The sequence below is a fragment of the Mesoplodon mirus genome (genome assembly GCF_964341445.2).
Source record: "Mesoplodon mirus genome assembly, chromosome: 10".
Lineage (NCBI taxonomy): Eukaryota > Metazoa > Chordata > Mammalia > Artiodactyla > Ziphiidae > Mesoplodon > Mesoplodon mirus.
The window spans coordinates 50,743,163-50,758,969 of record NC_138986.1 but is presented as its reverse complement, the minus strand read 5'-3'; the positions used below and the strand labels follow the sequence as shown (position 1 = coordinate 50,758,969).

General features: G+C 37.9%; 1 protein-coding gene across 4 annotated transcripts in view; it reads left to right on the top strand.

Moving 5' to 3' along the window:
- AFG1L (AFG1 like ATPase) overlaps nt 1-15,807 on the top strand; it is a 229,655-nt gene that overhangs the window by 185,013 nt on the left and 28,835 nt on the right. The gene's annotated exons all lie outside the window — the stretch shown is intronic.

The following is a 15,807-nucleotide window of genomic DNA, read 5'->3' as shown; positions in this document are numbered from 1 at the left end:
GAAGCAAAACTAATATCAGCTTTAGGGATATTTTGTAAAAGTCAAACATAAGAAATTTTTTTTAAAAAATGAGGTGAGGTTAGTACCAGGGGAAAGGAAGATGAAGTAATAATACCATGATTCAAGGAGGTATGACATAAAAGAATTTCCATTCCTTGTTCTTATGGCTCATCTGTTATTGTCATAATATCTGACCTATTTGGGCCAAGGTCAAAGAAAGTGAATTTTTATAACTGTGACATCTATATTATATAACAATATATCCAACAGAGAAAAAATATGTACATATATATTCATATAAATGAGAAAGATGTTGATTACAGATTAATTATAGATATGAATTCTGTCTTTTAAAAGCTCTGGGAATTCTCAGTACTCGATGAGTATTCAATTGACTGTAAATCTTGAGAAAAACAAAGCCAGTTACATATATCTTTAAGCATAATACCTCAATTATGTATAAATTATCATTCCAACTAGTCTCTCTGATTTATCTTGAATTTTAGGTAGCTAAAAAAGAATTGTTTTTCAGGGGGAAGAGAAAGTATTTTTTATACCTGCTAGCCATTTTATGACTACTTTTCTTAAAAACTAGTGACTTCATTACTTCTAAATTTTTAATTTTCAAACCAGAGAGAGAATCCAATCTACAAATGTTATCACAGAAATAAAGCACTTCAAGACCAATAAGGATTAGGATGAATTAGAATCCTCTGACAAGGTGATAACGTCAGTCTCTGGTTGTGAGGGTTGTTCTGTGTGATACGGACGCTTCACACTTCTATTGCATCAATCTCATCAAGGTCCTAATAACCTAATATCTTCAGACATAATTTTATTAAGGCTTCCATTTAAGTTCTACTTACTTTGCCTCTTGAGAAAAATCTTATATATCTGAGAAGCTCCCCCCACTTCCATAGAAGGGGACCTAGTGAGGAAAGGGGAAGGACAAACCTGTTGTGTCTTGAGGTAGTAAGGCAAAGGTGGCCTCTTGGAGCAGCTACTGAGTATTTATCTCTATTTTTTATGTGCTCATTATTTCAGGAGACTTAGTACCAGGAAAAAGCCACTAATCAGAGACCAACATCTTCATAGTCTACTGTATCGGGGTGGTGAGGAAGAAGATTGATTGGGACTTTATCTTGAAAAATTACGATAACACTTATAAAAATAGATATTTTTATCTTATCTGACAAAACTATGGACTATAATAACAACTAAGAACTAAATTCCTAAAATAAACAGTGAACAAGTTACTATTTATTTTTGGCATAACTTTCTTGACAAAAGTTTAGGATGATAAACTAGTATATCCTACACTTCATGATTGGTTGTTCGAGTACATGGAAAATCATGTTTATAAAAACTTTTAAGGACATCATCGGTTTTTTCAAAGTCCTGTTTTAATTCATGAATATTTCAGTTACTTTCTTTTAAAGTTTTTTTTTCTTTTAAAGTTTTTATGTTGTCATTATCCTTGTTGAGTTTTTTGTTCTTCAAGTTAGCCAGATCTTCATTTCTCAGTGGCTTTGCATGGATAGGTTTGCTTTATATTCATATTGTAATTGTAGGATATTTACTACGTCAGACTAAATGACTGACATTAGACATTGATATGATAGGTTGGATCAAGTACTAGTATTAAGCTGTGATGGAAGTTTGAGGAAGGGTTACATTTTAAAAATTGAGGTATAATTGACCTATAACATTATATTAGTTTCAGGTGTACAACATAATGATTCAGTATTTGTATACATTGCATAATGATCACCACAGTAAATCTAGTTAACATCAGTCACCTTATATAATTGCAAAAAATTTTTTCTTGTGATGAGAACTTTTAAGATCTATCTTCTAAGCAATTTTCAAATCTGCAATACAATATTATTAATTATAGCTACCATGCTATACATTATACCCCCATGACCTATTTATTTTATAACTAAAAGTTTGTACCTTTTGACCCCTTTCACCCATTTCTCCCATCCCCCAACCCCCACCTCTGGCAACTACCAATCTGCTCTCTGTATGTATGAGCTTGGTTTTTTGTTTTTTTGTTTTTGTTTTTTTAGATTCCACATATAAGTGAGACCATACAGTATTTGTCTTTCTCTCTCTGACTTATTTCATTTAGCATAACGCCCTCAAGGTCCATTCATGTTGTTGCAAGTGGCAAGATTTCTTTTTTTTTTATGGCTGAATAATATTACAGTATATAGATATACCACACTTGCTTTCATCCATTGATGGATACTTAACTTGTTTCCATGTCTTGGCTATTGTAAATAATGCTGCAGTGAACATGTGGCGCATATATCTCTTCAAGTTAGTGTTTTTGTTTTCTTTAGATAAATACTCAGAAGTGGAATTGCTAGGTCATATCTATTTTTAATTTTTTGAGGAACCTCCATACTATTCTCCATAGTGTCTGTACCAATTTACATTCCTACCAACAGCACACAAGGGTTCCCTTTTCTCCACATCCTTACCAACGCTTGTTATTTCTTGTCTTTTTGATAATAGCCATTCTAAATGGTGTGAGGTGATATCTCACTGTGGATTTGGATTGCATTTCCCTGAGGATTAGTGATGTTAAACATCTCTTCATGTATCTGTTGGGCGTCTGTGTTTTCTTTGGAAAAATATCTATTCAGATCATCCGCCCATTTTTATGTTTAATTAATTAATTTTTGGCTGCATTGGGTCTTCATTGCTGCACATGGGCTTTCTCTAGTTGCGGCGAGGGTGCTACTCTTCGTTGTGGTGCGCGGGCTTCTCATTGCAGTGACTTCTCTTTTCTGTGGAGCACGGGCTCTAGGCGTGCGGGCTTCAGTAGTTGTGGCTCACAGGCTCTAGAGCACAGGCTCAGTAGTTGTGGCACACGGACTTAGTTGCTCTGCGGCGTGTGGGATCTTTCCGCACCAGGGCTCGAACTCTTGTCCCCTGCATTGGCAGGCGAATTCTTAATCACTGCGCCACCAGGGAAGTCCCATCTGCCCATTTCTAATTGGATTTTTTTTTTGCTATTAAATTGGATGAGTTCTTCATATGTTTTGGATATTAACCCCTTATCGGATATATGATTTGCAGATATTTTCTTCCATTCAATAGGTTGCCTTTTCATTCTGTTGATGGTTTCCTTTGCTGGGCAGAAGCTTTTTAGTCTGATGTATTCCCACTTTATTTTTGCTTTTGTTGCCTTTGTTTTTGGTGTCAGATTCAAAAAGTCATCACCAAGGCCTAGGTCAAGGAGCTTACTGCCTGTGTTTTCTTCTAAGAGTTTTATGGTTTCAGGTCTTATGTTCAGTTTTTAATCCATTTTGAGTTAATTTTTGTGTATGGTGTAAGATAGTGATCGAGTTTCATTCTTTTGCATATGGCTGTCCAGTTTTCACACCACCATTTATTGAAGAGACTGTCCTTTCCCCACTGTATATTCTTGGCTCCTTTGTCATAAATTAATTGACCATATATATGGATTCATTTCTGGGTTCTCTGTTCTGTTCTATTGATCTATGCATCTGTTTTTATGCCAATACCATGCTGTTTTGGTTACTATAGCTTTCTAATATAGTTTGAAATCAGGGAGCATGATGCCTCCAGGCCTGTTCTTTCTCAGTATTCCTTTGGCTATTCAGGATCTTCTGTGGTTCCATATAAATTTTAGGATTGTTTGTTCTATTTTTGTGAAAAATAACACTGGAATTTTGATAGGGATTGCATTGAATCTATAATTGCTTTGGGTTGTATGGACATTTTAACAATATTCTTCTAATCCATGAGCATGGACTATCCTTTCATTTATTTGTATCTTTAATTTCTTTCATTAACCTCTTGTAGTTTTCAGTATATAGGTGTTTCACTTCCTTAGTTAAATTTATTCTCAGGCATTTTATTCTTTTTGATGCAATTGTAAATGGGATTGTTTTCTTAATTTCTCTTTCTGATAGTTGGTTGTTAGTGTATAGAAACACAACAAATTTTGTATATGATTTTGTATTCTGTGACTTTACTGAATTCTTTTTATTAGTTCTAATAGTTTTTTTGGTGGAGTCTTTAGGGTATTCTACATATAATATCATGTCATCTGCAAACAGTGACAGTCTTCTTCTTCCCTTCAATTTGGATGCATTTTATTTCTTCTTCTTACCTAATTGCTCTGTCTAGGGCTTCCAATACTATGTTGTATGAAAGTGCTGAGAGTGGGCATCTTTGTATTGTTCTTGATCTGAGAGGAGAAGCTTTTAGCTTTTTACTGTAGAGTCTGATGTTAGCTGTGGGCTTGTTACATATGGCCTTTATTATGTTGAGGTACATTACCTCTGTATCTACTTTGTTTAAAGTTTTTATCATAAATGATGTTGAATTTTGTCAAATGCTTTTTCTGCATCTATTGAAATGATTAAATGATTTTTATCCTTCATTTTGTTAATGTGATGTGTCAGATTGATTTTCATATGTTGAACCATCCTTGTATCACTGGAATAAATCCCATTTTAATATTGCGTGTGATCCTTTTAATGTATTGTTGAACTTGGTTTGCTAATATTTTGTTGGGGATTTTTGCATCTATGTTCATCAAGGATATTGGGATGTAATTTTCTTTTCTTGTGGTATCCTTGTCTGGTTTTGGTAGGGTAATGCTGGACTCATAAAATGTATTTGGAAGTGTTACTGCTTCTGTTTTTTAGGAGAGTTTGGGAAGTATTGGTATTAATTCTTCTTTGAATGTTTGGTAGAATTCACCAGTGAAGCTGTCTGGTCCTGGACTTTTGTTTGTTGGGAGGTTTTTGATTATTTATTCAATTTCACTGCTAAATTTTCTATTTTTTCACAATTCAGTCTTGGTATATTGTATGCTTCTAGGAATTTATCCATTTCTTCCAGGTTGTCAAATTTGTGGGTATATAATTGTTCATGAGTCTCTTTTTTTAAATTTAATTTTTTAATTGAAATATAGTTGATTAACGATGTTGTGCCAATCTCTGCTGTACAGCAGAGTGACTCAGTTATGCACATACAGACATTTTTTTCTTTCTTTTTTTTTTTTTTTTGTGGTACGCGGGCCTCTCACTGTTGTGGCCTCTCCCGTTGCAGAGCACAGGCTCTGGACGCGCAGGCTCAGCAGCCATGGCTCACGGGCCCAGCTGCTCCGTGTCATGTGGGATCTTCCCGGACCGGGGCGCGAACCCGCGTCCCCTGCATCGGCAGGCGGACTCTCAACCACTGTGCCACCAGGGAAGCCCCATTCTTTTTTTTAATATTCTTTTCTACTGTGGTTTATCACAGGATATTGAATATAGTTCCCTGTGCTATACAGTAGGACCTTGTTGTTTTTCCATCCTATATATAATAGTTTACATCTGCTATTCCCACACTCCCAGTCCTTCCAGCCCCCACCCCCTCCCCCTTGGCAACCACAAGTCTGTTCTTTATGTCTGTGAGTCTGTTTCTATTTTGTAGATATGTTCATTTGTGCCATATTTTAGATTCCACATATAAGTGATATCATATGGTATTTGTGTTTCTCTTTCTGACTTACTTCACTTAGTATGATAATCTCTAGTTGCATCCATGTTGCTGCAAGTGGCATTATTTCATTCCTTTTTATGGCTGAGTAATGTTCACTCCATTGTATATATGTACCACATCATCTTTATCCATTCATCTGTCGATGGACATTTAGGTTGTTTCTATGTTTTGGCTATTGTGAATAGTACTATTATGAACACATAATAGTCTCTTTTATCCTTTGTATTTCTGTGGAATCAATTGTAACATCTCCTCTTTAATTTCTGACTTTATTTATTTGAGTCCTCTCTCTTTTTCTCTTGGTGAATCTAGCTAAAGGTCTGTCAATTTTATGTTTTCAAAGAACCGACCCTTAGTTTTATTGATCTTTTCTATTGTCTTTGTAGTCTCTATTTTATTATTTCCACTCTGATCTTTGTTATTTCTGGAAGCGCTACATTTTTAAGTGGTCAGTTTATTTGTAACTATTTTCTTGTTATGATGATTTTGCATTTCTTTGCAACCTTATAACTATGGCAATTCAGATATAGAACACTTTGCATGAAGAGGACTCTTAAAATCATTGTACTTTCAGATGTAGCCTAAAACTCTTAATTAGTTATAATGATATTATGAGCCAGGCTAAATAGTTGCCACAAACCATTCAGTAAAGAAGAAAGCACATCCAGCTCAAGGTAAAGAAGCAGGCATCTAGTGTGTCTGAGACAGTCCCAGCATTGGATTGCCCTTCTAGATTTCTGGGAGGCTCTTGAAGTCTGAGACTCACCCAACCACCCATCCTGACACTATCATGAAAAACACCTTCAGCAAGGAGTGGATGGGTTGATAGCCTATAACCATTATTTTTGAACCATGGCCCTTTCCAAGAAAAAATACTATATTTATAGACATATATATTAGGTAGAAACTTATCTATTAGTATCTTAATAGGTTAAAGGAGGTTTAAACTCTAAACCCTTGACATATGCCATAAGTAAAACTAAAAAGGCCTGGGCTATTACCCTCTTCTCACACCTGTACCCCTCCCAGCACCAAGCACAGTTCCTCAGATCTGGAATCCTGCAGGTTAACATCTAACCTTTTGTTATCTATGGGATTCTTATTCTCTGCAAATCAACAATTCAACACTGTCATGCTCAGAGAAGCAGTCTCAATTAGGAGACCCTATAGCACCTGCATAGTAATAACAGCAAATATTACCATGTATCAGGCATCGTTCTAAGTACTTTATATGTATTAATTCATTTTATACTTACAAGAGGTAGGTACTATTATTGTCCCCATTTATAGGTGGAGAAATTGAGGCACCAAGATGTTAAGTTACTTTCCCAAGATCACATAGCTAATAAGTGGCAGAGCCAGGACTTGAACTCCTTGGTAGTCTAGGAGTCAGATTCTGTGCTCTTAATCACTACAGTATATCTGAAAATGTTCTGGAAAAGTTCTACATCAAACCTTTAATATAATTCTGGTTCTACCATGAAGTACAATCAGATACTTTGTGAATTCCCACATCTGAGCTAAGCTTTGAGCCCTTTATAAAGCATGAAGCTGTCTGGGGAACAAGATATCCTCCAGTCTGAGAGACCCGCCTCTCTGCTAGAACCTTAGTGCAGAACTGTCCAACTCATATGCCTTGGCATGCCCACTGGGAATGGGCCCAGCTACTGACCCCTCCATCCTCCTGAAGGCAATATAGGGCCTGTGCCTCCAGGACAGGGACCTCGAGCCTTAGGCAGCCTCATTCCTTTACCCCTTAGTGAAAATATTATCATTTTTTTCTCCTGGCCATGATATTAAAAAGGTTGGGAAGCCCTGCTTTAGAGAACTATGGAAGGGTAAAAGAGAATATGTTTGGGTGGTCTTTGTTCCCTGTCATTACCTCCATATCAGAGGCATCGTAAAGGAAAATGAGGCAGATTCACTTCTCCAGACATGACATGAGCTTTAGGGATTCCCTTCCTTTCCTTGACATAGTTACTTGGCTCAATCAGAGGGTAATGGAGAAGTCAGAAATGTCATCACTTAAGTCAGTGGTTTTTGAAGTGTGGTTCTTAGGCATCTAGGGATCCTGAAACCCTTTCAGAGGTCCTGGAGGTCAAAACTCTCTATAGTAATACTAGGATACTGTTTGCCTTTTCCACTGTGGTGACATTTGCAGTAATGGTGCAAAAGCAGTGGTGGATAAAACTGCTGGTACTTTAGCATGAATCAAGGCAATGGCACCAAACCATGTTATATTCTTCATTGCCCATGAAGAATACTTACAGTTCCACTTTAAAATGTCCTTGAAGAAGCAGTAGTTAAAAATGATTAATACTGTTAATTCTCAACCTTTGAGAACATGTCTTTTAAAAAATATTAATTAATTAATTAATTTATTTATTTATTTATTGGCTGCGTTGGGTCTTCGCTCCTGCGCGTGGGCTTTCTCTAGTTGCTGCAAGCGGGGGCTATGCTTCGTTGTGGTGTGCGGGCTTCTCATTGCAGTGGCATCTCTTGTTGCAGAGCACAGGCTCTAGGCGCACGGGCTTCAGTAGTTGTGGCTTGCGGACTCTAGAGTGTAGGCTCAGTAGTTGTGGCGCGCGGGCTTAGTTGCTCCACAGCTTGTGGGATCTTCCCAGACCAGGTCTCGAACCCTTGTCCCCTGCATTGGCAGTCGGATTCTTAATCACTGTGCCACCAGGGAAGCCCTGAGAACATGTCTTTTTAATACTCACTGTCATGAAAGAAGTACACATAAAGTTCTTCTGCTACGTACCAAATACAATGGTTATCTTTAGGAAAAGCACTTGTGCAATTGTTTGAGTTGCTAGTCACTTTTTTCTTGGAACACCATTTTCACTTGGAAGAATAAATGACAGATAGACTACAGTTATTCAGGTTTGGCAGACAATTTCTCATAGTGTTTGACAGACATTTTCTTAAAAATGAACAAAGTATCAATAAAACTGTCACTTTAAGAAAACAACTACAAGTATTTGTTGCCAATGATAAAATTTGAGCAAACAAGTAAAAAATAGAATTTTGGAAAACTTGTTGCTGCCACCATGAACTTGGCACCTCTTCCCACTTCTTAAGTATTTTTTTCTGATGAGATTGATGGTGATATTAACAAATGCTAAGTTTTGGTATTGTGTAATTAAATGTTTCAACATTTAGAAGATATGCATTACTCTTTGAATGAATATTTTCCAATAACCAATGCATACTCTTACAAAATCATGCATGACGAAGGTCCATTTAAAATGCAAGAAAGACTAATGGATTTTAATATAACAGAATTTTTAAAATACACTAATATTGTTTCAGACTCTACATTGCAACTATCATTTAAAAAATTACTTCTTGTCAAGTTTTTAAAAAATTTTAAATAGACTATATTTTAGAAGTTTTAAGCTTACAGAAAAATTGAGAAGGTAATCCAGAGAGTTTCCATATACTCCCAAATCCAACTTCCCCTATTATTAACATCTTACATTAGTATGGTATATTCGTTACAATTAATGAACCAATATTGGTATGATTAACTAAAGTCCATATATTATTCACACTTTCTTAGTTTTTACCCAGTATCCTTTTTCTGTTCCAGGATCCCATCCAGGATACCACATTACCTTTAGTTATCATGCCTCCTTAGATTCCTCTTGGTCGTGACAGTTTCTCAGACTTGCCTTGTTTTTGATGACCTTGACAGTTTTGAGGAATACTGGTCATTTATTTTGTAGATTGTCCCTCAAATGGGATTTGTCTGATGTTTTTCTCATGATTTGACTGGAACTGTGGGCTTTGGGAGGAAGACCACAGAGGTCAAGTGCTATTTTCATCAGATCATATCAAGGGTACATATTATCAACATGACTTATCACTGTTGATGTTAACCTTGATCACACTTGTCTGAGGTAGTGTTTGTCTCCACTATAAAGTTACTCTTTTCCCCCTCTTTCCATAGTGAGCTCTTTGGAAGGAAGTTCTTGTTGAATTTTCATGTAGCAACAAAGAAGAAAATCCACAATTATCTAACAAAGCTGTTAAAATACTTTTCCCTGGGCTTCCCTGGTGGCGCAGTGGTTGAGAGTCCACCTGCCGATGCAGGGAACACGGGTTCGTGCCCTGGTCCGGGAAGATCCCACATGCCGCAGAGCGGCTGGGCCCGTGGGCCATGGCTGCTGGGCCTGCGTGTCCGGAGTCTGTGCTCCGCAACGGGAGGGGCCGCGGCAGTGAGAGGCCCGTGTACTGCAAAAAAACCCCAAAAAACCCCAAAAACTTTTCCCTTTTCCAACTACATATTTGTGTGCGGCTAGATTTTCTTATATGATTCAACCAAAGCAACATATCACAATAGTTTGACTGTAGAAGCAGGTATGAGAATTCTACTATCTTCTATTATGCTAGACATTAAAGAGATTTGCCAAAAGTATAAAACAATGCTACTCTTCTTACTATTTTCATTTTAGAAATATAATTATTTTCATAAAAATGTTATTTCTGTTAATTTTATGGGTTGAATATAATGGTTTTATCATTGTTATTTTAAATAAGTTAATAAATATTTTTAAATTTTCTCAGTTTTTATTTCGAATACAGTAACTATTGGGAGATATAACCCACATAAGCAAAAGCTCATGGGTTCCTCAGTAATTTTTAAGAGTGCTAGGGGGTCCTGAAACCAAAAAGTTTGAGAACTACTTTCTTTAGAGTTAAATTTCTGTGGACCTAAAACGAAAGTACCCTATTCAAAGAAAGCAGGCCAAAACTAAATTCTAAAGGCTTAATGAGTAAACTGACTATACCTAAATTTTTCTTATTGAGAAATGTAATTTTTACACCTGCAGAAAATTGTTTCCTCAACTGATAACTGTGCTCACAAGTAACTGTTTGCAAGAGTAGTTTGTTATTTGTGTCTTAAAAATAATGACAGGTGGCCAGGTGTGTTTGTAAAAAGTCTGAGCAGAAAAATATATCAGTTGATGCATATGCATGGGTGTATACATTGTTCATTATCAACTTTTTGTTCATTAGCTTTCTTCTTTGGTTCTTAGTATTCAAGGAATGGAGATCCATCAGATATGTGTTTTGGCTTTCAACTGTCTATTAGTCTTTATTATATCATATTAGTTTGTATATTGTTAGACCTATCGAACTGTATCGAATAGAATCCTTGGAGGAGTTGCTAAAAGACGTTTCCCTTCTCTTTCTCTGTTCTGTCTCTATTTCATTTCATGTATTCCAAATGAAACCACTGATTGGGAACTACTTCTGGTTTGTGTACTTGGTACACTCTCAGTAAATACTAAAGGATGAATAGCTTTTATCTCTACTGTTTGGCTAAGAGTCAAGGCTGATGGTGTTTGGATGCCAATGGTGGTGATTAACATCAGGGAGTAAGGGCATTAATCACCAGAGCTGAGGCAGCCCAGGAATCTCCTTGGCCCTTTACCTTCCCAGCAGCAAAACCGTTCTGGTAGCATTGCTGATCCATGTGTGTCCTTTTCCCAAATATTCTGACCTCTGGAAATACCATGTGCAAATAAGGCAGTCTGCTAGCCTGGCTAAAGCATAGGGAACAGGTAGGGCAGAAGTGAGATGACAAAGAGCTTAGTAGAGAATGGGTCAGATTCTTGAAGGGTAGAATGTGAATCCAATGTCAAAAATGAGTTCTAAGTCTTTCTGTCCTTTGTCTTTCCCTGCCCTCATTCCTAGTCAGCCCTTAAGCTAAAGAGTCATGGTCTTGGTGTAGAAAGGCACCTTGGGCCTCCCTGGTGGCGCAGTGGTTGAGAGTCCGCCTGCCGATGCAGGGGATACGGGTTCGTGCCCCGGTCTGGGAGGATCCCATATGCCGCGGAGCGGCTGGGCCCGTGGGCCATGGCCGCTGGGCCTGCGCGTCCGGAGCCTGTGCTCCACAACGGGAGAGGCCACAACAGTGAGAGGCCCGCATACCGCAAAAAGAAAAAAAAAAAAAGAAAGGCACCTTGAAAGCCATCTTATCTAACCATTCAACTAATCCTGAATCCTCCCTGCAAACCCATGCTTACCTTGCTCTGCCAGTTTGAGGGGTACAGTTAAATGTGTGAGAAGGAATATAGGACATATGCATAAGATGTCAAATTTCAACATACATCTTGGAGCCAACTGTTTCATGTTGGCCCTCCGAATTATAAAAAAGTTTTTTGGAATAAAACATCATAATTGACCTATACCATAATTTGATTTAAAAAGTTAAGGTGTATACAAGTAACTTTTGACCCGAATTTACATAATTATCCTGAAATTCTGTAAATGAAAGAAAAAGAATTCTCTATAAGGTTGGAAGTAAGACTAAAGGATCAGTTTTTACTAACTGTTGATGATGATTTGTCTCTTCCAGGGAAATAACTATATATTGGGTTAAATTGTTATGTTTTTTGTGTTTTATTATTTTAAAGGAAAAAGGACTTTAAGAGAAATGCCCATTAAGAAGGGGCTAGATTAGGACTTCCCTGGTGGCTAAGTGGTTAAGGATCCACCTGCCAATGCAGGGGACACGGGTTCGAGCCCTGGTCTGGGAAGATCCCACATGCCGCGGAGCAACTAAGCCCGTGTGCCACAACTACTGAGCCACAACTACTGAGCCTGTGCTCTAGAGCCCGCAAGCCACAACTACTGAAGCCTGTGTGCCTAGAAGCCCGTGTTCTGCAACAAGAGAAGCCATTGCAACGAGAAGCCCGCACACGGCAACGAAGAGTAGCCCCTGCTCGCCGCAACTAGAGAAAGCCCGCGCTCAGCAACGAAGACCCAACGCAACCAATAAATAAATAAATAAATAAATTTTATATTTTAAAAAAGGGACTAGATTAGAAGTTAGAAAACTGTGGCCACTTAAAATAATTGTGGTCATTTCCATGATAAAAAGGGAGGTAAGAAGAATCTGAAGGAATGGAGAAAAACTGGGTGGAGAGAGTGCCTTCCAAGTTTCTTCACATGGGAATTTTCTGTTGCAGGACTCATTGTGAGTCTGAGTAGTCTTGCTCAGCTTCTGTTCCCAAACTGGGGTAAGAACAGCTCCTTAGCTGATGCAGCGAATATGGCAACAAAAATTTTAAGCTCTGCAGGCTATGGACTTCTCAGACTCAGTTGCCTGAAGCTTCTCTAAGGGAGAAAATTTGCTTTCATTTTCTTGAATATATTTATGTTTTGCTGCTAACTGAAACGATTTAAAAATGTATTTGTCATACAGAGTGAAGTAAGTCAGAAAGAGAAAAACAACTATCATGTAATGTTGCTTATATGTGGAATCTAGAAAAATGGTACAGATGAACTTATTTGCAAAGCAGAAATAGAGACACAGAAGCAGAAGTAGAGAACAAACTTATGGATACCAAGGCGGGGAAGGGGGGTGGGTGGGATGAATTGGGAGACTGGGATTGACATATATACACTACTATGTATAAAACAGATAACTAATGAGAACCTTTGGTATAGCACAGGGAACTCTACTCAATGCTCTGTAGTGACCTAAATGGGAAAGAAATCTAAAAAAGAGGGAATATATGTATACGTATAGCTGATTCACTTTGCTGTACAGCAGAAACTAACACAACATTGTAAAGCAACTATACTCCAATAATTAAAAAAAAAAAAAAAGTATCCAGTCCCTGTAGTGGGGAGAAGTTGCCTCAGAATTCCCAGGGGACCTCAAGGGAGGAATCAGTGTGCTAAGAACTGTATACCTTCAACATGTCCTCTTTCTTAGGAATAAAATTATTTTGAGAATCAGAGCTAGTAGTGGGCGCAACTCCTCATATTCCTCTCAAGACCTCTTCTACTCTAGGAAGGCATGACAAACTAATATTTAATATTTGCTTTGGTCTTTGGGAGGAATGTGTCTGTCTGCTCAGACAATGATTAAGAAGTGTGAATTAAAACTTTAAAAATTAAAGTGGTCATTGGACTTCCCTGGTGGTGCAGTGGTTAAGAATCCACCTGCCAATACAAGGAACACAGGTTCGAGCCCTGGTCTGGGAAGATCCCACATGCCGTGGAGCAACTAAGCCCATGCACCACAACTACTGAAGCTGCACTCTAGAGCCTGCAAGCCACAACTACTGAGCCCACGTGTCACAACTACTGAAGCCCGCGCACTTAGAGCCCGTGCTCTGCCACAAGAGGAGCCACCACAATGAGAAGATGGCGCACTGCAATGAAGAGTAGCCCCTGCTCGCCACAACTGGAGAAAGCCCAAGGGCGGCAACGGAGACCCAACACAGCCAAAAAAAAAAAAAAATTAAAGTGGTCATTAACTTTGTAAAATGAGAGTTTTAAAAAAGAATTTAAAGTACGTGATCTCACTTGGCTTTTAATAATACATGTATCACAGCCCTAAATAATTATTGGGAATAGTTCTTTAAACAGAAGAGCTATACAATGAGATGATGGGTAAAGTGTTGAGAAAATCTAGGTCAATCAATTTAACATGACTATAAAACACTTTAAAAGTACTTGCTTGATTTTTAAAAGAGCTTTAACACTGATGGCTTTTCTAATGCTAACTTCCAACTGGCTTGATTTATTTTTTATTTATTTATTTTTTTGCGGTACGCGGGCCTCTCACCGCTGTGGCCTCTCCCGCTGCGGAGCACAGGCTCCGGACTGCAGGCCCAGCGGCCATGGCTCACGGGCCTAGCTGCTCCGTGGCATGCGGGATCCTCCCGGACCGGGGCACGAACCCGTGTCCCCTGCATCGGCAGGCGGACTCTCAACCACTGCGCCACCAGGGAAGCCCTTGATTTTTTTTAATAGAAAAATGTTTTAATCAAGTAATTGTTTGATTTGTAATTTTTAAGTTTTTCTGTTTCTCATTATAAAGTACATGATTTGATATACTCCAGAGTACCTTCCCCTAGATTAGATCAGTTAACTCAGAATTAGTAATTACTTACTACATTGCTAGTTAGAATATTCAGTAAGGTACATCTCACTAGACATATTATTACTTTGAGATGTATTTTATAGAAAATTTTTGAGAATTATTAGAATATACTGTTTTGTTTCTTAAAATAACTTGTGAAGATACTGTGGAGTCAGGCAAAAGATTTTGAGAAAAAAACTAGAAGTGAGGTATAGTATTAAGAAATCATAAGATTTCCACGTATTTTAGGGTGTGGACTAGAAAAAAAAGCACAAATGAGAACTGTGAGTTCAGTTTTATTTGGGGACTTACTGAGGACTATAGCCCAGGAGACAACCTCTCAGATAGCTCTGAGGAACTGCTCCAAAGAGGTAAGGGGTAGATCAGTATATATATGATTTTGGCAAAGAGGATACATGCAATTAAGCGTACATCAAGGTTGCTGCTAGTCATGAGAAGCACATGTTGCCATTAATGATTTTAATGCTTTTCTAAGTATGAGAAGATGCAAGAAATTGACTAAAATCTGTCTGAAAATACCTATGTGCAGGCCTGTTCTGCCAGTTTTCCCAGAGCATAGAGTGCCTCCTTCCTGATCTCCACCCTGAACTCCTTTCAGGGTGTGTTAAAGGTCACTGACTACTGTGGCTAGTGACTTCATTCTTGTAGAACCAGATGGTGAGCAACATTATTTGTTGTCAAGGGTCAAGTATTACTTAACTCTTTTATCTTTTATTGTTAATCAAGAAATATATGTTATGTAAGATTTCCCTCCCAAGACTGCTACAATGATTCAGTGGTCAGCAACTCTTTTAAGTGCTTCCATATCTGTATGCCACTATGTTATGAAGAATATAAAAGGAATGGAAGAAGTTTTTTCAAAGAGTTTACAATTTAGTAAACGAAATAACATGAACCAAATACCAAACAATGCAGTAGAGTGGAAAGAGGCCCAATTGAATCAAGAAATAGGAATCCAAATCGTTACTCAGATACTGTGTAGCTGAATGGCCTTAGACAGGTCACTTAACCTCTCTGGGTCCAAGTACCTCATCTGTAAAATGCATGATGTGATCAGCTAATTTCTGTCACTCCTTTCAGCTGTTACGGTATTTTAAAGAGCCATGCTCACTAGTTAAATACATTATTATGAGTGTATCAGGAGTTAAAGGTAAGGATAATAAGGATTGGGAAGGCTCTGAGGAGACATGAGATTTAAGGAGGAAAATGATCTTGACCTTGAAAGGTGAGTAGAATTTAGACAAGCAGAGTGAAGGTATTTCAGCCATGATCTGAAGCCAAGCACCAAATGTTTCAGGAGGAAGAGAAGAAACTTGCCTAATAAGAGCAGAGTGCATGTTGGAGAGAAAAGGGAAGTAAGAATGAAA